A 27,524-nucleotide genomic window follows, 5' to 3' on the forward strand; every position below is an offset into this window, starting at 1 on the left:
GGGCTGTGGGATCTCAGACTGAATCCCCCACAAAGATGAATAAAAAGTATAAGCTGGCCAGTTTATGATTTCTTGATAAATTCTCTTGCCCAATATTTTTGTGCCCAGTATTTTTATACTCATGTTTACATAATATAAAAATAAAATCATTCTAATTTAGATGTTGCATCTACTTGAGACATAGCAAATTCATAGAATTGCACAGTTTTTTTTTTTTTTGACAGGCAGAGTGGACAGTGAGAGAGAGAGAGACAGAGAGAAAGGTCTTCCTTTGCCATTGGTTCACCCTCCAATGGCCGCCGTGGCCGGCGCGCTGTGGCTGGTGCACCACACTGATCCGATGGCAGGAGCCAGGTGCTTCTCCTGGTCTCCCATGCGGTTGCAGGGCCCAAGTACTTGGGCCATCCTCCACTGCACTCCCTGGCCACAGCAGAGAGCTGGCCTGGAAGAGGGGCAACCGGGACAGAATCCAGCGCCCCGACCGGGACTAGAACCCGGTGTGCTGGCGCCGCTAGGCAGAGGATTAGCCTGTTGAGCCACGGCGCCGGCACAGTTAGTTTTAAAATGACATAATTATACCTTTTTTGCCAAGTTTGGCTTACTGGGTATCTTGTTTAAATTAATGTCACACATTCCTTCATGGTAAATGGAATGATAATATACACACATTTCTTACTTGCATTTCAGTGATATTAGAAACTTGAGCCAAAGTTTAAGATAATTCAGTATTTAACCATAGATTTTAAATTCAAATTCTCAATTTCTGCATTTCAATCCAAACAATGTCATTATTAAATACAAAATGGGCTATTTGAAAATGTGCATTTTCTACTAATACATTGAGTATAACACTAAACAGTACAGTCAACAGAAGTAAAATAAATTTATTGTAACTTTTATGCATTCCATTAGTCTGGTGATTGTGTTGTTCTTATTAAAATTTTGAAGTTAATAAATTTGTCTTCATGTAGGTCTTGGGCTGTGTTGTGGTGTAATGGGTTTAAGTCCTGGCTGCTGTACTTCTGGTCCAGCTCCCTGATAATGCAACTGGAAAAGCAGTAGAAGATGACCCACGTGCTGGGGCCCCAGCTATCGATGTTGGAGACCTGAAGCTGTCTTCACTCTGGCAGAGCCCCAGATGCTATAGCCATTGAGGAGTGAAGCAGCGGATGGAAGATCTCTCTCTCTCCAACTCTACACTTCAAATAATTAAAATAAATATTTAAAAAATAAGTTTGTCTACTTATTTGCATGTTTGCTTTATCTCCTTAATTAGATACTTTTGTGTCACCTAAAACATGCATCTTAATGACACTTATAGAATTACCTTTGTTTTAATCATATGCATTTTATATCTGTAAGTTTTTAGAGAACAGTGGTTTTAGAGAGAGATGGGTAGAATAAAGTGGTATTTTTTTTCTTATTCATTTAGTTTGTTGTTTAACCAAAGGGGTTGCTACAGAATCATTCGTTATATCTTTAAACTATATAGAGAAAATTTGTGTCTCATCAAAAAAGTCTAAAAGATTTCTCTGTATGTCTTCATTTTTTCTCAAAAGGAAAATAAGTTTATGTTCTTCATAGCCTTTTCTCTTTTTTTCTTCTTTGACATAAAGTTTCCTTGATATTCATTATCTAAATTTAGGATGCTCTCAGCTATCTTAGTACCTCTTGAATATAGTAATTATGGATGCTAGGTAGCAAAGAACTTCACTGATTGGTCAAATACAATAAAGACACTAAAAATGCACTCACATTTGACCACTAACTCAGATTTAGCTCCTTGAAACAAAATTTAAGACTCAAATTAATAACTGCTTCGGTGTTTGTGCCTAATCCTATTTTGTTTGGCATAGAGGAACTTTAAAGGAAACTAAGATTTGCTTTAGTAATAATTAGTACTGACTACATAGCTCTGAAGGCTGGAATGGTATATGTCAGCAAGTAAGATCTATCAGCAAAAGTTCTCAACCAGGATCCTAAGAAAATAGGCAGCACACTGTCTTCTCACTTCTCATTTGTTAAACTTGTCTCTACTTAACTACACATGCCTGTTATAGATCCTTTGTTATATATTGACTAAGGTACTTTTTTTTTTTTTTTTTTTTTTTTTTTTTTTTTTTTTTTTTTTTTTGACAGGCAGAGTGGACAGTGAGAGAGAGAGACAGAGAGAGAAAGGTCTTCCTTTGCCGTTGGTTCACCCTCCAATGGCCGCCGCTGCAGCCGGCGCACCGCGCTGATCCGTTGGCAGGAGCCAGGATCCAGGTGCTTTTCCTGGTCTCCCATGGGGTGCAGGGCCCAAGCACCTGGGCCATCCTCCACTGCACTCCCTGGCCATAGCAGAGAGCTGGCCTGGAAGAGGGGCAACCGGGACAGAATCCGGCGCCCCAACCGGGACTAGAACCCGGTGTGCCGGCGCCGCAAGGTGGAGGATTAGCCTATTGAGCCACGGCGCCGGCAACTTCTTTTCCTCACAATACATATTCAACAGCATGTCAGGAGAAAAAACATTTTTGCTTATATTTCAGTATTTCAGAGGAATGTTCGATAGCCTCTACTCAAATACCCAAATCTTCCAATAATTTAAATTCTGTATGTAGTTCTAGAAATCATTGTTCAAAAATGTCTTTAAAAGCCATTGTTAACATGATTGTAATTCCCTTTGGGAAACATTAACCATTGCACGGCAGGTAAGGAATGTTCAAATAATATGCGTATTGTAATTACTCTCAAGACTTCCAGAGATAAATTTTGAAGCAATTGGTGTCATTTCAAGGAAATAAGTAGACTATGCCATATCCTAACAAATTCTCCAAAATAGAAATATTTAAACTTTCAACAGTTGATTAGAGCAATAAAAGAAAGATATAACTTTTTGTTTTTATAAAAGATCTGGATGAGAAAGACCTTGCTATCTTTACTGTCCTAAACTACTGATAATTAAGCAATTTCTGTCTCTTCTTTTCCTCTATTACAAAAAAGTATTAAAATGCCCATAATTACTAAAATGACAATGATTATCTGTGACCACTGATTACACTGTATTTTATAAATAAAGCTAAAAGGTTAATGGACATTCTATCTATCTATATGTATATAAAATGAAGACTAATCTATTGGAGGATTTAGTTCCTCCAACAGGTTTGATACACAATACTCAGTCATCATGGATATAAAATGGTACCCATCAGCTCAATAGAGAAAGCTAAGGGATGAATCTGTGAATTTTCATGAGAAACAGAAAGGAGCCAAAGTAATTCTTTGATACCACTAGGAAACAGAAACTGTTTCTAGACTCTGTTTTATAAATTTTGAATATTCTTGTTTAGTCTACGGCCATACCAACCTGAATGTGCCTGATCTCGCCTGAATATTATTATTGCATTCTCTGAAACACAATAATTTAATATTAAGCTGTATTATTTCATAATTTTCATATTCAAGAAACTGCCAAAAATTAAAAAAAGAGAGTTAGATATTTGGAAATAGACTCTAAAATATAGCATTCCTTTTGCCAAAATCATGCAGGTCTATAATGAATAAGTGCAGCAACTGAATGACTTTCAGTTTGTTTTAATAAAAATTTCAGTCATTAAAAAAATCAGTGTAATTGGAAGTATCATGTTCATTTTCTCTTCCTTATGCAAAACCCATGCACTTATATTCAGATTAAGCCTTTTCATATGAATTTCATTACGTCTGCCTTGAGTAATTATATCCCTCTGAATTCTCATGTGTACACATCCTAACCTTTTGAAATTCAACTTGCTTTTGTTAATGGTCTTTACTATCTTATATCATTACATATTATATCATTACATTACATATATTCATGCATCATTAGTAAGAAGTGTTGTAGCCATAGTAATTCATTTTATTTCTCTCTGTTCACTTAACAGAGTCTAGAAACAGTTTCTGTTTCCTAGTGGTATCAAAGAATTACTTTGGCTCCTTTCTGTTTCTCATGAAAATTCACAGATTCATCCCTTAGCTTTCTCTATTGAGCTGATGGGTACCATTTAAATTCTGTTATCCATGATGACTGAGTGTTATGTATCAAACATACATACATGTCTTCATCCCCTCCATTTATCAAAGTACTTCTCTCTCCTTCAAATGCATTGTGGTTACTGGTCCAATTAGGAGTCATGAGGTCAATACAACTCAAAATGAAAATGTACTGTATGTCACATTATGACGTAACAATCACTTATGTATGAATATGTTACATAGAAATAAATGTTGCATAAATGCTTTAAATAAATATGGTGCATAGAAAATATGCCAACACATTCAAAGTAAAACTTATGAAAATGGATTACTATTTAGATAATATAGGAATCTAGTAATTTTCTGTATTAGTGTAAAAATGAAAATGTTTCAAATATTTATAATGAAGTAACATGTATTAATAATTTCAAGTGAGTCATTATACGAAAATCTGTGAATCATGACATAAAATGCATTAATTTATATCAGATTATTTCTCCCCAAAAGACCCTTTTAAATATCATGGATTATTAAAAATAGTAACACAGAGGTTTGTAAATCCCAAATAGGATTACAGACTTCAAGTGAGATCTGATGGGTAAAAACAAAATGGAAGTAGGAAAGATTAACATTACCTTAGACAAGACAAGTCATTTTGTCTCCTACCCTCCAAATTCCTAAGGCAAAGACAAGTAAGCTTTTTTCGAAAGTTCATTACAGCATTAAGGAAAGCAGTTTTTTTTTTTTTAAATTATTTCTCGTGGGTCATTTATAGAAGTGGAAAAAGGTAAATCAAAAAATCAAAATTGACAAAAAAAAATACAGTAACGATTCCCTGGGTGAACAAAAGCCTAAAATGATAAAGCCTAAAGGAACAAAAAACAAAACCAGAACAAGAGTAGGGAACAGATAAGATCACTGTGGATTTAGAGTGCCATGTTCACTGCTTTGGATACACATAAATGCCACAGCAATACTACAATTCTGACAATACTTAGTCGTGTATGTTGTAATTAAGGCACTGGATAGAAACACCTTGAATAATCAGTCTAATAAGTGCACATTAATTGATTGTGACCCTGAATAGAGAAAATAGCAATGAGAGAGTATTTATTCCTCCATGATTAATCCCTCCTTGTTATATCATCTAGAAAACAGCTTACACAAGCTATGGAACAAATAAAGTGAATAATCATTAAGTAACCCATAAACAAACTATGTTAATCTTATAATTTACCCCTCTCATGATGGAAAAAAAAATAAAACCCACAGAAATACATAAGGTAATTAATGCAAAATATTGCAGAATATCATCCTTTATAACCGTATTATTTTCTAAAATTAGAATGGATTTTTGGAGCACGGCAGGCTGTCAATAGAAGCGAGATGCAGGTAAAGCCGGATTTGCCTGTATTTAAATTAACACAGCCTGCTTCTAGATGGCCAGCCATATATAGTGTCCTGTGTAGAAGGTCCAGTCAGACTAGCTCAGTGTCCTGCCTCATGTCGATTCTTCCCCTTCTCTACCATTGAATTTGCCCAATTCCTCAGGGCCAAGCTCAATTACTATCTAATTAAGCTGATAAACTGAATCTCAAAAATGTGTTAATGGCTTATAGTGGCTTAATGTGTTATCCTTCAAAGGACAACATTTGCATTTTAATAGGGATTTTCCATGAATTAACATAAATTAGTAACTTGGTAGAATTTTAGTCACTAAGTTTGGTGGCCTGTGATAAAATTGAAAGAAAAAGGTCTTGGCTTCCCATTATGGTAAGTGTCAGTACATAAGCACCAACATACAAGTATCAACATATATGGTCTGCCTTGTAAGGGAAGAACAACAAAATAATTTAACTAAGCAGATAAATTACATGCCCTAGGTACCTTAGGATGCAAAATAAATGCATCAAAGACTCATGTACAGTACCTAGTACATAAAAGGCTATAATATATTTGTTGCATAAATGAACAAATATCCGTTGAAAGTATAATTAATTAAAAAAATAGCTATTTGTTAGCTGGGATCTCTAGTAATATAAATTGTAGATTAAAGTTCCCAGAATTCACAGGGATATTTTGTTAATTGCATAATGTATTACTTATTAGTATAGATTTAAAAGATTTTAGATTTAACTACACATTTGCCCCATTTAAAACAAACTACATAAGTGCTATTGAACATACAAGTTTTGGGTCTTCAATAGTTTTTCAGATATTAATGTAACTCAGTATATGTGAACAAAACCAGAAACAACTATTTGAGGTAGTGTTATACAGACAATTTTGGTACATAGTAATTTTGGCCTCTTCATGGAGGTCACAATGCAGACTGAAGGTTCTCAGAAGACTGGCAGTGAGAAATCAATTAACTCTTGATAACTCTTTCCAAACTCTTCACATAAAACTTTTCACTTACATATATATCACCTATTTTGAAATGGTTTACTAGCTTGGGAATATCTGTCATAAGAATACTTTCATATTTTCTCATATAAAAATGAATACACACAAATATATAATTCAATATGAAAATAAAAATAATATACAAGTAATGGGATTTTCTTACATTCTGCAATTATATTTTATCCTACTATATTAATTCTTATTGTCCTGTGGATCATCCAGCTTGAAAGAATTTTGTAGAACAGACTCAAAATGTTATTTACTTCTATTCTCTTCAAGCAAGTCAGAAAATGTTGCCACTATTTAAAGTGAGAATTCAGTACCTATGCCAGAATATGTATGTACCATAATTAAATTTTTGAATGATTTTTTTAATGATTAGAAATGTAATGGGGCCGGAGCTGTGGCGCAGTGGGTTAACACCCTGGCCTGAAGCACCGGCATCCCCTATGGGTGCTGGTTTGAATCCTGGCTGCTCCACTTCTGATCCCGCTCTCTGCTATGGCCTGGCAAAGCAGTAGAGGATTGGGCCCCTGCACCTGTGTGGGAGACCTAGAAGAAGCTCCTGGCTCCTGGCTTCTGATTGGAGCAGCTCCGGTCATTGCGGCCAATTCGGGAGTGGACCATCAGATGGAAGACCTCTCTCTCTCTCTTTCTGCCTCTCCTCTCTCTGTGAAACTGACTTTCAAATAAAAAAGTCTTAAAAAAAAAAAAAAGAAATGCAATAGTGAAGATGTCTACAACCACCCTGTCCAATATGACTACTTAAATTTAAATCTTAAAATAAATACAAGTAAAAATTCAGTATGTCAGTTATACTAGCCATATTTAAAAAGCACCTGATTGCTGCAAGTATCTAGTGACTAATGTTTTGGACAGTGCAGATATATTTTAAAAAATCCATCAGTATAGCAAGTTTTATTGGTGAATACTAATATAGAAAATCCAATGTGTTTCCTTTATAAGCAAGGTAAATACTCAAATATGGTCTGTGATGGTTTCCTATCCTACTCATTGTCCCTCGCCAATGGGATATCCAGTTCCTACTATAGTCAAAGCTACCTAATACACACTCAATTAATATTCTTGCACAATGGCAATCATTTAGGAAATAATTTATTTCTCAAATTGCTGATGGGATTAAAATATAACAAAATCAATAGTGTAGAAATATATCTATTTTATGTTAAAAATTTTAACACTAGTATTTTATCTAATCAGAAAATAACTCTTGTAGCATATCTAGATAGTTTTGCTAACAAAGATGATTTAGACTGGCTACTGAATGCAATTTAAAATTTCAGAAGATTAAAAATCAATGTATCATTATACCACATGATTTATTTTATTGAATTTCCTACAAATTTTGTTTTCATGTAGATATAGCTTAAGTATGTCACAGCTCACTCATCTCTGATGAAGTTAATATACTTACCTACTGTGAATTATAATAAATATGGATTTTTCAAAGTTCATTTATTTATGCACATGCATGTTTGTGTATATGTACATACAGATATGCAAAGTGGAAATGTTGAGGAAATGAGAACATCATCTCATACAGGCAATGTTTTCTTTTTTTGTTTGTTTTTTGACAGCCAGAGTGGACAGTGGGAGAGACAGAGAGAAAGGTCTTCCTTTGCTGTTGGTTCACCCTCCAATGCCCGGCGCGTGCACCGCGCTGATCCGATGGCAGAAGCCAGGTACTTATCCTGGTCTCCCATAGGGTGCAGGGCCCAAGCACTTGGGCCATCTTCCACTGCACTCCCGGGCCACAGCAGAGAGCTGGCCTGGAAGAGGGGCAACCGGGACAGAATCCGGTGCCCCAACTGGGACTAGAACCCAGTGTGCCGGCGCCGCAAGGCGAAGGATCAGCCTATTGAGCCACGGCACCGGCTCACAGGCAATGTTTTCTATCACTCTCAGCTGAGCAGAATGGAACTCAAAATAACCATGACAAATGCTAGAATCTGGAAGAAAATAAAACACAGTTACAAATAAAGATCATGAACTGATGATCTTTGAAAGATGTGTAAATCTCTGGCACAATGTGGGATGGAATTAATCTGATGATTTTCAGATGTGTATACAGGGTGATTTGTGGGAGATCACTGATTAAACAGATGGCCAGGACCTGCTTGTCTGCTTCATTCAGGATTCACTGGACAGCAACTATACAACATGGTTGAGAAGAGCCTTACCTCCAACCCTTGCTTATGTGATCAGAGATGATTTCGCAACAATAGTTCTGGAGAGGTTTCAATTTGTTAAACCAGTCTTCACCAGAAATACAAATAAACGCTTCTATTATCTTTGTTGCTTCTCAATAACTACATATGAGAATCCACAAACCTGAATTGCATTTGTACTAAGAAATGTTACACTCTTACACTTAAGTATGAGCAAAAGATGATAGACCATCTCAGGAAACATGAGGGAATGAAGAATGGAGACAAAACTAAGCATCTAGAAGGAACTTTAACAGAAATAAAGTGAGAAATATTAGAAGATAACATTAAAGCAGAGAAAGCTGGCTATTTGTTTTTTTAAAGTTCAATAGGTGATTTGAAAACCAATGGTCATTGTGAGATGTGGGTTCTGGACAATCAAACAGAAGAATATCCTGCAACATAACGAAAAATAAAATGAAATCGAAATCACAAGTGAAAAAAGTGAGACTCAGAAGACAGATCTGAGACATCTAAAGGGTGAATATAAGCACAAGAATGTGAAAAGAGGACAGAAGAGAAGTAATCAATAGAATAGGTGGAAATTTTCCTGAGCTAAAACATTACTGACTGGTTAAAGTTGGAAATGTTATCCTATTATGAAAAGAGATGAAAGAATAAGTAGGGACACATATTTGAAAACATTTTGCTTTATATACTAAGGAAAGGTCTGCATTCTGACAGCTCAGGTAGAGATATCTTCTGGAATTTGAGAAAGATGTGGGCCTAAATACAAAGAAATGAAACATGAACAACAATGAGACTTCCACTGGTAACAATGAAACCCAGAAAACACTGGAATTCAGGAAACATTGGAATGGAAAATTAGTTGTCTCCAACTCACAGAAATTACTAACAGAGGAGGAAAAAAAGATTCAAGAATGCTATTATCCATTAAATCCATTATGATGATTACAAAAGAAAGATGATTTTAAAAATGCAAGGCTTTATAAGTATACCAATACATTTTATAAGGAAATTTCCCAACTATTTCAATCATATTAAACAGAAAGTATAATAAAGAGTACTAAACAAAGTGCAATAAAGAATACAAAGTAGTGATGGGTAATAAAAGCTGTGATGCTTTTGGTTAAGTTTTGTGGAACAATGATCGTTTAAGTGTAATTTAAGTGATGCCATGACTTCTTGAACCTGATAAGTGATGATAAAAAGGAAAGCAAATAGTAGACAAGAACTGCAATTACAAATTATTGGTTTGTATCTTGGCTTGAAAAAACTGAGAAATTTTCAGAATAAATTATCTTGTAGGGAGGGCCATGTTCTTATTTCAGCGTGACCCAACAGAAATACATGCTTAAAATTACTGTTAAAAATAGGAAACTTGGGGCCAGCATTGTGGCATAGCAGGTAGAGCCACTACCCACATCTCTGGAATCCCATATATAGGCACTGGTTTGATTCCTGCCTGCTCCACTTCTGATCCAGCTCCCTGTTAATATGTCTGGAAAGGCAGTGAAGAATGGCCCAAGTCTTGGGCCCTGCCACCCATATGGGAGACCTGGATGTAGTTCCTGGCTCCTGGCTTCAGCCTGGATCAGCTCCAACCATTGCAGCCATTTGAGGAGTGACCCAGAAGATGGAAGATCTCTTTCTCTCTCTCTTTTTCTCTATGTCATTCTGAATTTCAAATAAATGTTTTTTTTTTAAAAAAAAAAACTAGAAAAATAAGATTTAGTAAAATGGCAAAGTAGACTGTAACATCTAAGTTACCTGAAACTGGGGGAGAGATGTAGCAGAGCGTAGTGAAGGAGATAATTGATTGCAAAATTATGGACAAGGGATTGGGGAAATAAAATCTTTGATAAAATGAGCATAAAAATGACAGAAGGAATTTAAATAATTGTAGAGTCATAAGAAGTAGCATAACAAAAATGAATTTCTTTAAATTTCCCCATAACAAGATAAAAAATTCTCAGTAGGGTTTAAAATACACACTCCAGGGATGGGCTTTGTAGCATAGCATGTTAACTCATTATTTGATACCTACATCCCATATTAGAGTGCATGGGATAGAGTCCCATCTCTGCTTCCAATCCAGCTTCCTGCAAATGCACCTGGGAGGTAGCAGATCGAGTCATTGGGTCCCTGCTACCCATGTGGGATAATCAGATGGAGCTCTGTGTTCCTGGCTTTTGGCTGGTCAAGTCCCCAGTGTTGCAGATATTTGGGAAGTGATCCAGAGAGTGAAAAATATCTCTTTCTCTTCCTTTCAGATAATCAAATATTAAAAATGCCAGGTTTAAAGTGTTTGAGAAACATAAAAACAAGGTAAGGATAGATGATGCTATAATAGGAAAATAACTTTTAAAATTAAGAATCAAAATAATATCAAATGAAGCAGGACTCAAGTTCCAAAAGAACTGGATGGGTTGAAAAGAACCATTATAATGATGAAAGTTATATTTCTTACAACAAGAAGCATTTATTTTTATGCCCCAAACATTTGGGTAAATTTCATATAAGGTAAAAATAAAGTAAAAAGAGAATAAAAAACATAAGTTTTATTGGTAGCCTGCATATACACCTTTCAGCATTTGTTAGATCAAAACAAATGAAAAAAAAAAGGATAGAAGTGATTTTATTTAAAACAACACAAATTTAGTTCATAATTTGAAACTTAAAATATCATATATCCACTAAGCAAACTTTAAAAACATAGAAAAGTGATGTTACAGGTCACTTTTCTTATCATAATCTAATAATCCAGAAATATGGATGAATGATAGAGTATTTTGGTTCATCTTCTAATGCTTTTAAAAAATGCGGATTTGTATGCACTGTTTTGGAAAAATGTTCCTGATAGATAGGAAACCTATACCTACAAACTGCTCTATAGATAGAGAAGGAGAGGGAGGCAATATTTTTAAACATGAAAATATATCTATATTTAGTATTTATCATTAAGCATTATATGTCAGGAGAATATAATACTTATTATATTACTTATTTCAGAGAGGGTACAATTAAGAGTAGGAAAAAACTGAGATGTTTTCTTAATACATCTGTGTACTGATTGAGAAATTAATATAATAATAAATGCATTTAAATTTAGCATGCAGACCTATGAAATAGCATTCAGTAATAGAAGCAAGAAGAAAGTGATTGTAATGGTAAATAAACACTTTATGTGTCTTGGCTTTCCATGCCTGAAATACTCTCATGGGCTTTTTTAGCCGGATCCGAATGCCTTAAGGGCTGATTCTGGGGCCAGAGTGCTGTTTAGGACATCTGCTATTCTATGAGTCTGCTGTGTATCCCACTTCCCATGTTTTATCATTCTCTCCTTTTTAATTTTATCAGTTAGTATTAGCAGACACCAGTCTTGTTTGTGTGAGCCCTTTGACTCTTAATCCTATCAAATTAAATGAAAGATCTCTGTGAGTGAGATCCAAGTGGAAAGAACAGGCCATCAAAGAAGGAGGTACCTTTCTCCTCCTCTAAAGGGAGGAGAGAACTTCCAGTTTGACTATGACCTTGTCTAAATAAGATTGGAGTTGGTGAACTCAAAAGGCTTCCATAGCCTTGGAAGCTCATGACAAAAGCCTAGGATGATTACTGATGCCATAAACAAGAGTGTCAATTGTTAAATCAACAACAGGAGTCACTGTGCACTTACTCCTCATGTAGGATCTTTGTCCTTAATGTGTTGTGCAATGTGAATTAACAGTATAACTAGTACTCAAACAGTACTTTATACTTTGTGTTTCTGTGTGGGTGCAGTCTGTTGAAATCTTTACTTAGTATATACTAAATTGATCTTCTGTATATAAAGATAATTGAAAAAGAATTTTGATGTGATTGGGATGGGAGAAGGAGCGGGAGATGGGATGGTTGTGGGTGGGAGGGAGATTATGGGGGGGAAGCCATTGTAATCCATAAGGTGTACTTTGGAAATTTATATTTATTAAATAAAAGTTTAAAAAATAAAAAAATTTAAAAATGTAATTCAAAAAATACTTTATGTAACATATGCAACATGGTTATCAGCAGGCACTTCTGGTTATAACTGACTTGGCCATAACAGAAGGATTTACATCTATTAACACTATAGGAAAGCCTTACTAGTAATTAACTCTAACATTTATAGAAGCACAGAGCAATAAAATGCATAAGAAAGGAAAATGAATGTATTCTGAAAGAAAATTTACATCATCACCTGCAATAACATGGGTGCTCCTCATGGCATACCAACTGACTGAAAAGTTCTGGCAAAGACTGGTGGCTGCTGTTGTACAGGAAGAAGACAATTATTTTTAGATGCTAGGGATTACGTAAGTTGACTGAGGAAACAACAGCAAATGGAAAACAGCACTGGCAGATGGCATCCTATACTAGATCAATTTTGATTGTTCTTAAATACTAAGCTTATAAATAGCTAATTAATATAATTATTGAGAAAATACTCCAAACAGACATTTATTAAGGTGAGAATAATCAATGAAATTACAGTTTTGGCTTCTTTGTTCCATTTTAAAAATGGCTGCTATAGGGGTTCTGTGCTCTGGCATATGACATCTGTATCTCATGTGGGTTCAAGACCTGGTTGGCTGCACTTACAATCCAGCTCCCTGCTGGTGGCCTGGGAAAAGTAGCAGAGGATGGCCCAAATGCTTGAGCTCCTGCCACAATTGTGGGAGACCTGGAAGAACCACCTGGCTTCTGCTTGGCCCAGTCTTTGCCACTGCAGCCATCCGGGGAGTGAACCAGCAGATGGAGAGTCTCTCTCTGTCTCTCCTCCTAATTCTCTAAATAAATAAATCTGTTTAAAAAATTACTCTTGAGAAGTGGCTGTTCTAATGCTCCCCATGCATTCTAAATTCCTTTGTTAAGCTGAAAAGTTTTCCTCTTTGGTCTGACACCTTAGGTCATCTTTATTTGATGGGTACTAATAACCTCGAGATATGTGACTAATTCTCTTTATAAAATTATATGACCTAACTCTAAATAACATGCATTTGATAGCCCATATTCTATTCTATTAAATATTCACAATAATTTTATATGCCTGCAGTAAAAATAGGGAGATATAAAACAGAACTTTTGGACTCTAAAAGATGGAGATAAACTAAAAAAAAAAAATCATCATCTCAATGAGTTCAGCAGGCATTTTTTCAAGCTAATGTATTTCAAAGTATGCAAATATGTGTAACTACATAAGCTTATATGCAACATGCATAGATATATGCATATGTATATATACACATAGATTCAAACAGATAGAGGTGGCAGTGTGTAGGCATTTTTTAGAAAGCTACTATGCCACGCATCAGTATGCATTGAACACTTTAACTTTTATTTAATGAATATAAATTTCCAAAGTACAGCTTATGGATTGCAATGGCTTCCCCCCCATAATGTCCCTCCCACCCGCAACCCTCCCCTTTCCCACTCCCTCTCCCCTTCCATTCACATCATGATTCATTTTCGATTCTCTTTATATACAGAAGATCAGTTTAGCATACATTAAGTAAAGATTTCAACAGTTTGCTCCCACACAGAAACATAAAGTGAAAAATACTGTTTGAGTACTAGTTATAGCATTAAATCTCAACGTACAGCACACTAACGACAAAGATCCTACATGAGGAGTAAGTGCACAGTGACTCCTGTTGTTAGCAAATTGACACTCTCGTTTATGGCATCAGTAATCACCCTAGGCTCTTGTCATGAGCTGCCAAGGCTATGGAAGCCTTTTGAGTTCACTGACTCTGATCATATTTAGACAAGGCCATGGTCAAAGTGGAAGTTCTCTCCTCCCTTTAGAGAAAGGTACCTCCTTCTTTGATGACCCGTTCTTTCCACTGGGATCTCACTCGCGGAGATCTTTCATTTAGGTTTTTTTTTTCCCCCAGAGTGTCTTGGCTTTCCATGCCTGAAATACTCTCATGGGCATTTCAGCCAGATCCGCATGCCTTAAGGGCTGATTCTGAGGCCAGAGTGCTGTTTAGGACATCTGCCATTCTAGGGGTCTGCTGTGTATCTCACTTCCCATGTTGGATCATTCTCTCCCTTTTTTATTCTATTACACATAGTAGGTGAAAGTCTAATGATTTCTTTACCTGACTTTATTTTTGAATAAACTGTTAAAACTAAATGTTCCTTGTTAGTCAAACCAATTCAATAATGAACACAAATTATGTATTTGTTCTCTACTTTCCTCCCTCATTTGTGTTGTCCTGTGCTAAAGAGTTTCTGACAAAAAGGGTGTTCCTGTGTATAGTTTCTTTTTTCCTCTCTACCTGGTTGCAGCTATTATTTCTTGTTTAGGCCACTTAGACTTTTTGTTTCATTTTGGCTTCTAATCTACTGGTGGCAGATCATTCAGTTTATTACTGTTTTGTCTCCAACAGCAAAATTTAAAAAGTCTGCAAAGAAGTACTTGAAAGAGTATCTCAAAAATAAGTAAACTTTGCACTTCACAAACTTCAAAAAATTGATTTAGGGAATCCAGAGACCTTCTTTTCCACTTCTTTCTTAATTCATTGCTGTACTCCAGATAAATTAGAGTATGTCCATATGACTGGTGAATAAATGAGGTGCTATTGTGTATGAAGAAACTATTAGATTGAATATCATGTTCCCCAAATAATACATTTTCCCCGGTTATAAGTAACTTTTCAAAATATGATAACAGTCACTGAACAAAAACCATTGTTCTCTTACCAAAGATTACATTCAAATATTTTTTAGTGTTTTGCAAATTTAATGACAACTTTGGCATAACGTGCTTCACTTTACTATCATGATAGCTTCTCCTTAAATAGCTTGTTCCTTGTCAATGTTCCAGGAAATAATTACCATTGTATTTTCCCGTGGCAAAAATTCCAATATAAAATTGTACTGTTCAGCCTAGTGAATTTACAAGTTTTAGCTCTAAGATATCATATTCACACGATCACTTTTAAATCTGTTTTAGATCATGTATTTTTAAAGGGTAATTAACTGAGGTCTTAGATATACATTTCCAAAATCTCTTTGTAAAAGTAGTTGCTATAGAAATATTTTGTCAAAGAGAAAAAAGGAACTTTAATTTTCACAACTTGAAATGTTTAGAATACTCCTCTAATATTCTTGTGTTTTTTTTTTTTAAAGATTTAACTAGCCATTTTGTAAATTGTGAAGAACTATGTTAAGCAAGTAGCATTATGGTTATTTGGAACTGATAAATGTTAAGGAAAGCATGCCTATTAACAGAAATGTATTTTTCCAGTTTCTGATCCTCATGTATTCCGTTTTAAATTTTGATAAGGCATAAAAGTAACATTTTTATTTTATAGTAAACTAATTTCTTTGTAGATTCCAAATACATTAACAAACGATGTTAGTATGAGTTGTTTATATCACTGAAAAAAACAAAAAGGAATTTAAGTCCAGATGAAAATATTTATAAACAAATGTCATTTTGGTAACTTCATTATTTGTGTTTGTACTAAAATTTATTAGGCAGATATTGTGAAACCCTGATTCCACCTTTTTTATTTTGCATTTTTGTTCTTATGTTTTTTTTTTCTCAAATAGGACACATGAAATTCCAAAATCTTATTCTATTGGGTAAATTTTGGGTAGCCAGTATTTTCTGCCTGAAAGGTCATAAAAATATGTGGTAATGATGTGAGATAATGGTTTACCTTCTTCATTCTAAATATTTCAAGTAATCAACATATAAACTTGATAGGAATGGTGCTCCTTCCTGAGAATGTTTCTGAAATTTGATGGTTCACAGACTTGACATTCCTTGGTCAAAATAAATACCAAAAAAAAAAAAGTTAGGGAACACCACAATGTTCCATATTTACCTTTTTCTGATAAAGAATTTATAATGGAATAATTTTAAAAATAAACCAAAAAAGAAAGCCCATTTTGAAGCTCCAAAACTGTAGAAAGTCATAATTTCAGAAAAAAAATGACAGCTCTTGTATCATTTAACTTTATGGAAAGGTCAACAATCTTGCTCTTCAATTTTGCCTTTCCTTGTGGACCAGTGAAAACTTCTGGAACACTTAGACTGGCATTAGGGTACTACTGATGCATGAATAAAGGACAACTCAGTAAGAACTGCAATGAATTCCACAGGAAGATGCCATTCCTTCACACATTAATTCACTCATTTATTCAACATATATTCTGCATTGGGCAAATTCCAGGTAATGAGAGAGACAAAATTCTTAAGGAAGCAAATTATAAATAAGTAAATATGTCAGTGTATATTTACAGATTTTGTTAACTGGTATAAGCAAAACAACGCGATGCTGTAGAGACCATGATGGAGAGATTGGAGGGAGTATTATTGTTAATGACATTAGACAGAAATGTTGAAGAAAGGTGATTTTTACTCTGCATCCTGAACGAATATGGGAGAACACCAAGCAGAAATCATGAGATAGATATTGAAGCCAAGAAAACATAGGTGCAAAGACTGCGGTCAAAGACATGGTGACATGTTTAAAGATGAGGCCATCACAACAGTAGATTAAAGAAGTCCTATCCCATAACAATTGCTGGTGAGGATGTAGAGAAAAGAGTATCTGTGCACTGTTGATAGGAATGTATGTTAGTACAGTCATTATGGAAAATGGTATGGAGGTTGTTCACAAAACTAAAAATGAGTCTATCATAGTTGTGTCACTTCTGGAAATGAAGTTAGCATACAAAAGCAATGCCTTCACTTCTCTGTTTATTGCAGCATTGTTACCATAGCCAAGCTGTGGAATCAGCCTAGGTGTCTAACAATAGCTAGATGCATAAAGAAAATGTGGTATATAAACACAATGGGATATTATTCAGCCATAGAAAAATTAAATACCGACATTTTCAACAAAATAGATGAAATATTTTAGTCGCTATTTTAAGTGAAATAATTCAGTAAAGACAAATATCACCTGTTCTCCATGTGGAAGTTAAAAAATTGATATGAATATAGAATAGTGAGCGCTAGAGGCTCCAAGGATGGAAGAGGGTGGACAGAGATAGGTTGGATAAAGGATACCAAAAGTTTGGCGAAGGAGTGCAAAACACCATCAGATAGAAATAATAAGTTCCAGTGTTCCAGCGCACAGTGGGGTGACTGTAGTTCACACTAATGTGTTATTCTGTATAAATAACAGGAAGAGAGGAGCTGGTAGGCTTTTAACATAGAAAAAAATAAAATGAAAATGCTAATTGACTGATTTGTTCAGTTTACACAATTTACATGTATTAACAATTTTACTGTACCCCATAAAATGTATGAGTATCATGTATTAATTATTTAAAAGATAAATTTTAGAAATATATTTTCCACTAAGGCCAAGATATGAAGGGTCTTAGATATCTCAAATTAACTTTCCACATCAGAAATAGTCAAGTGTATCTATGAAGCAAGAAACAAATACAGTAATATTTAATGTGTTTTTGTGATTTTCAGATATAAATCATTTAATTCTAATTTTATACAGATCACAAAATTTTTCAACACTACAGATAACTTCATGTTAAGTAATTATTTCTATTTTGTAACCCACTTTTTAATTTAAAAGGCATTAGCTATTTTGGAAAATTATCTTTTTTGATCTGAGAAACTTTCCCAATTAATTTATTTTGACACCAAGCCCCCATGCATTGTTACCCAGCTAAACAATTAACAAGACCTCTTAATTGTCAAGTAATCTGAATATCTTAAACTTGCATAGATATGAGTTCTTGTTTTTAATTAGATCCATGCATCTTTTATTCATGGATTAGTCACCACTAAATATAGCTTTCCTCTGTTCTACATGTGTTAAAATAGCCATTTAAGATTTTTAAAAAATATTCACGATTGTAGCATATGGTGTTAAATTTAAGAATGCAGTAAACTTAGACTTTCATTTGGTTCTCCATTAGATAACTGTCTATTACTAAAGGGGTACTGAGATATACACAAAATATTAAATAAGGGAAAATTATAAACTGTTTTCTAAAGAAATTAATTTATAAAATTATGTACCCTCAAATAAATGCGTTTATAATATCAAGGTAAAGTCATATTTTACACATATTACTATTTCAAAAACCATTGATTCATCAAGGACAGATTTATCAGAATAACTTAGGAAATTTGAAAATATTTTAGTGAGAATCAAAGTGGGTAATGCTATACACTTGTATTAATTCTATTCAACTGTTCTCAGAATATGTTCTATACAATAAGAGTCTTAAGCAATCATTGAAGAATCAGAATGATTCACAGATGGTATGAATGATTTAATTATTTTTAACCAGTTGTTCTGGGCATGCTCAGAAGGGTATTTTCAACCCCAGTGCAGAAGCCATCTGAGCTCCCTTCCAGCTGGTGTTCCATATTTTCAAAGCAAATTTAGATTGAAGAAAATTACACTTTTTATTGTTGAGTTTCAAAGGGAGGTCAACGAACTGTATAAATTCTTGTTCCTTTTCCCTTCATTATATGAGTTATGTTTATTGAATATCATGTCATTTGTATGACTGCTATGGATTTACCAAAGTTACTTTGTTTTATTTTGTCTGGCACGTAGGAAACACTAGATAAATGTTTACCAAATGAAAAAAAAAATCAATGTATCCAAAACAAGTTTGAATTTCTTTATAGACTCCCATAAATGCAAGGAATTTTGATTTACTCATCCTCACCATTATTGGGAGTTTCTCATTAAAAATGAACAAAAATGGAAGAAACCAAAGAAACCAACACCACCATCAAAAAAAATCCAATAGCACTAAAACTCTCAATTATAAACACTATGCCTTGATATTGGAATATGTGCCTCAAATCTTAGTATAACTTAGGAAAGTTTCCTGATAAATTTTAATTTTTGTTAGGCTTTTGTAAAGAGCAGAGAAACCCTTTGTAAAAATCCAGGCTGACATACCTCATTATACAGAATGTCAGTGATAACATGCAACAAAATAACATATTCATAATCACTTGCATTATAAAAGGAAGATAAATTTTTCTTAGTGTCCTTATTCAAAATGAGAACCAACAAAACATTTTAAAATTGTTCTTTCAGATATAATTTTTAAGATTGCAGTATTCTAAGGAAAGAGGATATTAATTTCCATGAAAATCATTATTTCATCTGATGTAAAAATAAGCTATATTCTAATTTTACATAATAAAATTACATAATAAAAATCACATAATAAAACTATACATATTAATAGTGTATGAGGCTTACTTTGATATTTATATCTAAGATTTCAGAAAAGCATATAATCATAACATAAAACTATCAATAGTTTGTGAAGTATGTGTTAAATTTCCACTTGATGGCCAAATTTGACACTATATGTAACTGTAAGGTAACATTTTTTCCTATGTTTATTTATATTTTTGGCCCCATACTGAGTTATTAATACAGTCCATTATGGTAATCTTAATTACGAATATGAGCAAATATAAAATTATGCAGCTAACTATAAAATAATTGTGACTAGTGAATCTAGTATGACACTTTCTTTCTAATAGTTTTCATTTATTGCACTCTTTCAGACCAATCATTTGAGATAATATTTATGAGGTGATATGCCATATAAGTCTTATTTATAAAATGGCAAATATAACAAGAATATTATGTAATTAATATCTTACTTTATACACAGTAATGATTTTGGATGAGAGAAAAGACGTGAAGTCCTGTGTTAACACAGTTATTTATGACTCTAGGCCAATTCATGTTCTTAAGCCTCACTGTTTGGATTATTCAATTTCAGTTATATGTATTTATTTTCCCCTCAATTATTCAGAAATTTTATACTCTCATTCTAACATGTTAATGGTAACTCCAAAATTAACATGCACAATGCCTGTTTCAAAATGTCCCTCTAAGAGTTAAGACAATCATAAAATTGCCTTATTTATCACTAATTACTTATTTCATGGATTAAACAAATATATATTGTGTACTTAGTCACAACTTTTAGTTTCAAGGAGATGGCCATGACAATGAAAAGGCAAAGATCCCCTGCTCTCATTCCAGGAAGGGGAATAATCAATAAGATAAATATGGAAAGTATATAGAACTTCATTTCTAGCATGCTTTATGGAGAAAATATAAATAGGGTATTGATGAAGTGTGTATGTGTGTGTGTGTGAAAGAGAAAGAGGGGAAGAGGGAGAGAGACTGATTTACTAAGAACGGTTTTAAAGAAAGATTCAGAGGCAGAAATGGAGTCATATGGATAAAAGGGAGAACAGTATTTTAGGCAAAGAGAAGACATCCTGCAAATAATGCATGTTAGATGTATTTGAGATGTGTGAAGAACTATGTGGCCAGATCAGAGTGAACTAGTGGTAAAGTATTAGGGGTAAGGCCAGAGAGTTAATAACAGGACTTGTAAGCTCTTAAATCCTTTCAAATTTATAGGAGGGTATTGGGGTTCGTTCTCCTTTAGATGGAAATTCAGTGGAAGGTTAGATTTATATTTGATTTATATTTTCAAATGATGCCCTTGTCTACTATAGTTAAGGGGCATCAAGGTAGATTGATAGATTGAATGTTTGTTTACTCATATTTAGTGAAACAGAAGAGAGCAAAAGTGAGAGCTTCTGGCTCACTCCCAAAACACTCTTAACTCTTAACGGCTGGGGCTGAGCCAGGCTGAAGCCAGGAACTGGGAACTCAATCCAGGTTTCCTATGCAAGTGGCAGGGGCCCAAATACTTGAGCCACCACAGCCAGCACCCAGGGTGTGAATCAGTGGGAAGCTGGACTCAGGAGTTGGGGCTTGAACCCAGCTACTCTAATGTAAGATGCCACTGTCAACTACTAAGCCAAATGCCTATCCCGAGGTGAGAGGGGAGATTTTTTCCCTGAAACGTTGAAAGAACAGTATTGGCACTGCAGTTCCAAGAACTGTTGTCTGAATTCGGAAATGTGCTTTTCCTAAGCTTCTATCTGTGATGAAGCCATGAGACTGGATGAAAACAGTAAAGGATGTACAGTCCAGATAGACAATGGGAAATGTCCAAGGATTGAGCAGGGAGGCATTTCAGCATTGGAGAAGACGAGGAGGTGCACAAATGGAGGCTGACAAAGGAACAACTGGAGAGAGGGGTGGCAAAGCAGGCAAAGAAAACAAAGCAACGGCCCTCTCAGGTTTCACCTCACTGAAGTCCATTGTTTCATTTCTATTCAATTACTAAAATGCAGACTTTTATATATAGTAAATATTTCTTTAAGGCTTTTCCATTTGTTTACCATTTTCATTGTTCATCATCCTTCCTTGAAGTTTAAAACTTCTATCTGGATTTTTCTTAATATCCCTTCAAAGGCGAGACTCTTGTGATAGTAAAGTAACGTATTGTCTAAGGATATCTTCATTTAAAAATTATTCTAAGGGATGAGTATTGTGCTCTGGTAGTTTAAGCCACGACTTCAGACTCCCACATCCCATATCAGAGTCAGAGTCCAAGTCCTGGCTACTCTACTCCTGAGAAAATATCACAAATGGATTTCAGAAATTTCTGCATAAAATAAAGTATCGTTTAATTCCATTCCCACAAGCTCTTTGAAGTCTGCACATAGAGCACACTTTTTAAGAAATAATCACCTCCTAGTAGCTGAAAGTGTTGGCAGAGGATACTCCAGATGACTGGGTAGAAAAGTAGCAGAGCAGGAGGAGGGTTGATGCCTGCTACAAAGGTTGAGTGGTACAATGCAACTGACTGCTAACTCCTGTGCTCTGGTTAGCGGCTGCCTGTTTCCCACACTGCTGAAACAAGTGGCAGGAGAGTTGAAGGTAGCAGTCCCTAGTACCCAGGACTGCAGTTTTAAATTATTTTTCAAACATTTTTATGGACTCTCAAAGTATGAAATTCACATTGTACAAAATTTAGAGAACAGAGAAAAATAACACATAATGAAAATTTATGAGTTAATTTATGAATTAATGAAAATTAAAATCAACTTTAGTTTCACCAAGATGAAGTAGTGTTAATATATTTCTTAGCTTTTCATGTTTCTCCTTCATCAGCAGCTCTTTGCCTTCTATGATACAAGGTCCTGTAAGACATGTAATGTGCACTTCTTCACAGTGAATAAAGTCTGGGGCCAGCACTGTGGCACAGCAGGTGCAATAGGGGCACCAGTTCACGTCCTGGCTGCTCCACTTTGGATGCAGCTCTCTGAAAATGGCCTGGGAAAAGCAGCGGAAGATGGCCTAAATGCTTGAGCCCCTGCCACCTGTGTGGGAGTCTCAGATGAAGCTCGTGCTCCTGGCTTCAGTCTGGCCCAATACTGATTGTTGCAGCCATCTGGGGAGTGTACCACTGGATGGAGATTCTCTCTCTGTCTCTGTCTTAAAATAGGTTAAAAATAAAGATTTACAAAAAAAAATCCTGAGAGTTTCCACCAGTATGTAGTTCTAGGATCACATGCAGTTTTTCTTTCACCATTTTTTAAGATAATTATTCCATCACCCTGGCTTTTATCATTGCTTTAAAATCAGCTGTCATTTTAAGTGTCATTGCTTTCTAAGATAATCTGTACCCCAGCTACATTTTAAGTTCTCTTTACATTTTTGGAATTCATCAATTTCATCACGATGGTCTACATTCCTGTTTGATTTTTTAAAAAAAATTTTCTTTCTTGAGAATCCAAGTATTTGACCACTGATTAATTTTGGAAAATGCTAAGCAATTATCACTTCAAATGGTCCATCCACACTGGATCACAATGCTTGTTATCCATCGTGGGCAGATTTCATCTATTCTTTCCATGCTAAAAGCAGACTTGAAGGTTTCAATTATAGGTAGGCATTTAATTTTCATCATTATATTGCATGTTGCACAAGACCATATAAAACAGTTTGTCCTAAATATCTTGGAAGTTTTCTCCAAGTCATTAGGTTCTCCACCTTTGTGCAGTATTACACAAGATGATCCACTCATTTATGGCACCAAAGAGAAAGGAAGTCCCCCTCATATATTTTGAATTCAGTTGTTTAAAATTTTTTTAAATTATATTGTATTCAAAATTACCATGCATTTGAAATGAGGGTGAAGGAATCTGTATGCCATCTTTTTGGGAATTGATCCTAGCTGAGCATATGTTTCTTTAGTAAACAACTATTACAATGAATATAACTAGAGATTTAAAGAAAAACTTAATATAGAAATGGCAATAACCTTTATGCTCATCAACACTCTAGAAAAACAGAATTTTAGCATATATAATTTCTTCTTTAACCCTTATGATATGGTAAATACAATGCTGAAGCTGAGAAGAAGAACATTCTATAAGCAGCTACCTCCAGCTCAACATTCCTCTTAGCAACCATTATTAGTTTTTTATATTCAGTAAGAATAAGTCTGTCTTTAAATAAGAAAATTACTTACATTCCCAAATTCTCCAGGGATGCTGCACTGGCAGCTGACAATCTCTGTTGTTATTTCAAGGCAAAGAAAATATCTATGTTGCAATTATGCAATGAAAATGTTTTCCTCCTTATTTTGTCCTTAAAATGAATTGCTTTCCATTATGTGATAGGAGAAAAATACATACACAAATGTGCAGCAGAGTACTGAATCTAGCTTCTAGCTTTCTAACATAAGGTGATAGAAATCGCCTCTGTGATTACCTTTCTTGTCCATCTCTGCTTCAGTGTATGACAATTGAAAAAAAGAATAGTACAATTATGCTTTTCTCATCTGTTTTTCCTGAAGAATATCAATTCTTCACTATCAAACAAGTAGTTTATTCTCATTTTTAAAAAACAAAGGCAGAGTGACAGAGAAGGAAGGAGAGACAGCAAGAAAGGGATCTTCCATTCTTCAGCCCATTCTCCACATAACCACATGGGCCAAAGCTGGACCAGGTCAAAGCCAGGAACCCAAAACTCCATTTGGGTCTACTAGATGGGTAGCAGGAGCCACTGCTTTCACAGGAGCAACAGCAGAGAGCTGGATCAGAAATGAGCAGCCAGTACTTGAACCAGCACTTGTACAGGATGCTGCCTTGCATGTGGCAGCTTAACCCACTACAGCACAATGCCAGCTCCTTCATTACCAATCTTAAATATTTTCCTACCCAAACTGTCCTGATATAAATTTGTAGAATATTTACATTCAACCATTTTTAAAAAGGTGAAAACAGTTTAAAAGGTTAGTGGGGCCGGCGCCGCAGCTCACTTGGCTAATCCTCTGCCTGCGGCGCCGGCACCCCGGGTTCTAGTCCTGGTTGGGGCGTCGGGTACTAGTCCCCCTTGCTCCTCTTCCAGTCCAGCTTTCTGCTTTGGCTCAGGAGTGCAGTGGAGGATGGCCCAAGTCCTTGAGCCCTGCACCCGCATGGGAGACCAGGAGAAGCACCTGGCTCCTGGCTTCGGATCAGCACAGTGTGCCGGCTGCAACGCGCTGGCCGCAGTGGCCATTGGGGGGTGAACCAACAGAAAAGGAAGACCTTTCTCTCTGTCTCTCTCTCTCACTGTCCACTCTGCCTGTAAAAAAAAAATAAATAAAGGTTAGTGGAAGATTCATCGTATAAAAATGTTTTCAGGGGCCAGTGCTGTGGCATAGTGGGGGTAAGCCTCAACCTGCAATGCCAGCATCCCTTAAGGGCGCCGATTTGAGTCCTGGCTGCTCCATTTCTGACCCAGCTCTCTGCTATGTCTTGGGAAAGCAGAAGATGGCCCAAGTCCTTGGGTCCCTGAACCCACGTGGGAGATCTGGAAGAAGCTCCTGGATCCTGGCTTCAGATTGGACTAACTCTGGCCATTGCAGCCATTTGGGGAGTAAACCTGCGGATGGAGTATCATTCTTCCCTCTCTTTGTAACTCTACCTCTCAAATAAATGAATAAAATCTTAAAAAATAATGCAATAAAGTATTTTCATTTTACATTTATTTACTAAAGGATGAAATTAAATAACATGTCTTTTGGCATTTAAGGTGATGTGCAAAAAGATCTTTCTCATCAATTCTTCAAGAGCTTATACATGTTGGAAATGTTCATTTAATGTCATTAAAAACCTTACTACAATTTCTTTGCCATAATAAAAGCTATTGGTTGCAACACATTATTGAAATCCTCCTTATCTTCCTCTAACACCATTTCCCTGTTAAGATTCAGAAATTCTGTCTTCAATACATCTGCTTCTAGAAACAGTTGTAATAACAACTGGTGTTCTGAGAAACAGTTTTAAATGATCTTTTTGAATGTATAATTATGAGAAGCATAAGATATTTTATAATAGAAAATATTATATTACTTTCCCAGATTATATATCAATCTTTTAGTAGAGTCATTGATCCTAAAAGGAAGGATGGCTAAATAGGTTATAGCACTTAACATTAAAAATTCTGGATGAAAAATTTTCCATCCAAAAATGATAGATGTAAAATTTTTGAAATAGAAATGAAGTTGACCTGTTTAAAGACAAAGGAGAACCCTTTGCAGAATAGCAAAAAAGGAGACAAAGTTTGAGTATAAGAGTGATAGACAGGGGCTAGATCATGTACAAATTCGGGATTTCATTGAAAGGGAAATCGGCAGCAGAAACCTATTGTAAATTTGTCTACACTGTAGAAGGAATCCTCTGGCTTCACCAGATAGAATACAAGGCAAGCAGAAATAGGCTGGAAGTAGGTATTAGAGGCTGTTGATGTAACCCAGATGGAAGATGATGATGTCGTATACTAGAGTTTCCATAATGCAGATACAGAGGTTTTAGAGGAGTTGTTCAATTAGACATATTTTGCTGGTAGACACATAAGGATTTGAAATAATTTATTTGTTTAGAGATAAGAATCATGGATGGCATGTATAATTTTTATCTATGTGAAAGAGAGTGTAGCCTACTAATAACTGGAGAGCCTGGTAGATGCTATTTGATATAGATGGGTATGGGGTAGCTCATTTATTCTTGACTTGGCTATGCTATGCTTGAGGTGCCTATTAGGCATGCAAGATAAGAAGTTGCATGAAAATTGCTGAAATAAGATGTTGAACATCATCATCAAATACTTAGTGTTTAATACCATAGGATATGCAGGGAAAGTAGAGTTACTATATTTAGAAAAGGAATAATTCATTTTATTCTTCCACCAAGAAATTGTGTTTTCTTTTCCGTTCCCCTTCCTAGGACAGGTAATATATGAATATGTACTCCAAAGGCTTACTACATTTTCTAGCCTCTAGAAACATAACAATGGACAATAGTTCATAATGGACACATTATATACAGGCTTATATTTATTGAAACCATCTAGAAAAGACCCTATTTGTTGTATCTTTCTTTCCATGGTATCAGACAAACAACTTCTCTAATTTCCTAAGTACTATGTTTTCCTTTGCAGCACTTACCTGAGTTTCACTAGAGATTTTTTTAATTCAGCTTTACAGAGAGGAAATGATTTTATGCAGCATTATATAGCTTGCTTTTGCACTTTGGTTTAATTTTCTGTTTACTAAAGTATATTACTTAGTAATTTTTTTTCAGAAAAAATATGCAGGTATATTCTCTTGCTTATATGAAGCTAGTTATATATCTGAAGATATTTTCCATCATTCTTGACTCCAAGTCTACATGATATTTGAAAATTTGTCTAGCATATAAAAGAATTTATCCCACTGCTTTCTAAAAACTATTGTTGATCAAGACCACTGTCAATATCCACAACCTAACTTGTAATTGTAAAGCTGTATAGTTTGGCATACATCCCTACAGACTTATTTCTAAGGGTACAGTTTAAAAACTTGCCATGGGATGCCAAATCCCCAAAAGTATGGGTTGGGGGGAAGCATTTTAAGTGTTAAAGTGATTGTAGGGATAGGATTAAGTGCTAAACTGATATTATGGATAGGATTAAATGTTAAAGCTATAATACAAATAGGATTAAGTATTTGGTAATAATAATAGAATTAAAAGGGTTTGAACACTCCAATATG

At 35.0% G+C, this 27,524-nt stretch overlaps 1 protein-coding gene across 17 annotated transcripts in view; it reads right to left on the reverse strand.

The window, feature by feature from the left end:
- The window catches only part of DMD (dystrophin), a 2,248,405-nt gene that overhangs the window by 1,214,137 nt on the left and 1,006,744 nt on the right, over window positions 1–27,524 (reverse strand). The gene's annotated exons all lie outside the window — the stretch shown is intronic.

The sequence above is a fragment of the Oryctolagus cuniculus genome, chromosome X (genome assembly GCF_964237555.1).
Source record: "Oryctolagus cuniculus chromosome X, mOryCun1.1, whole genome shotgun sequence".
In the NCBI taxonomy this organism is placed as follows: domain Eukaryota; kingdom Metazoa; phylum Chordata; class Mammalia; order Lagomorpha; family Leporidae; genus Oryctolagus; species Oryctolagus cuniculus.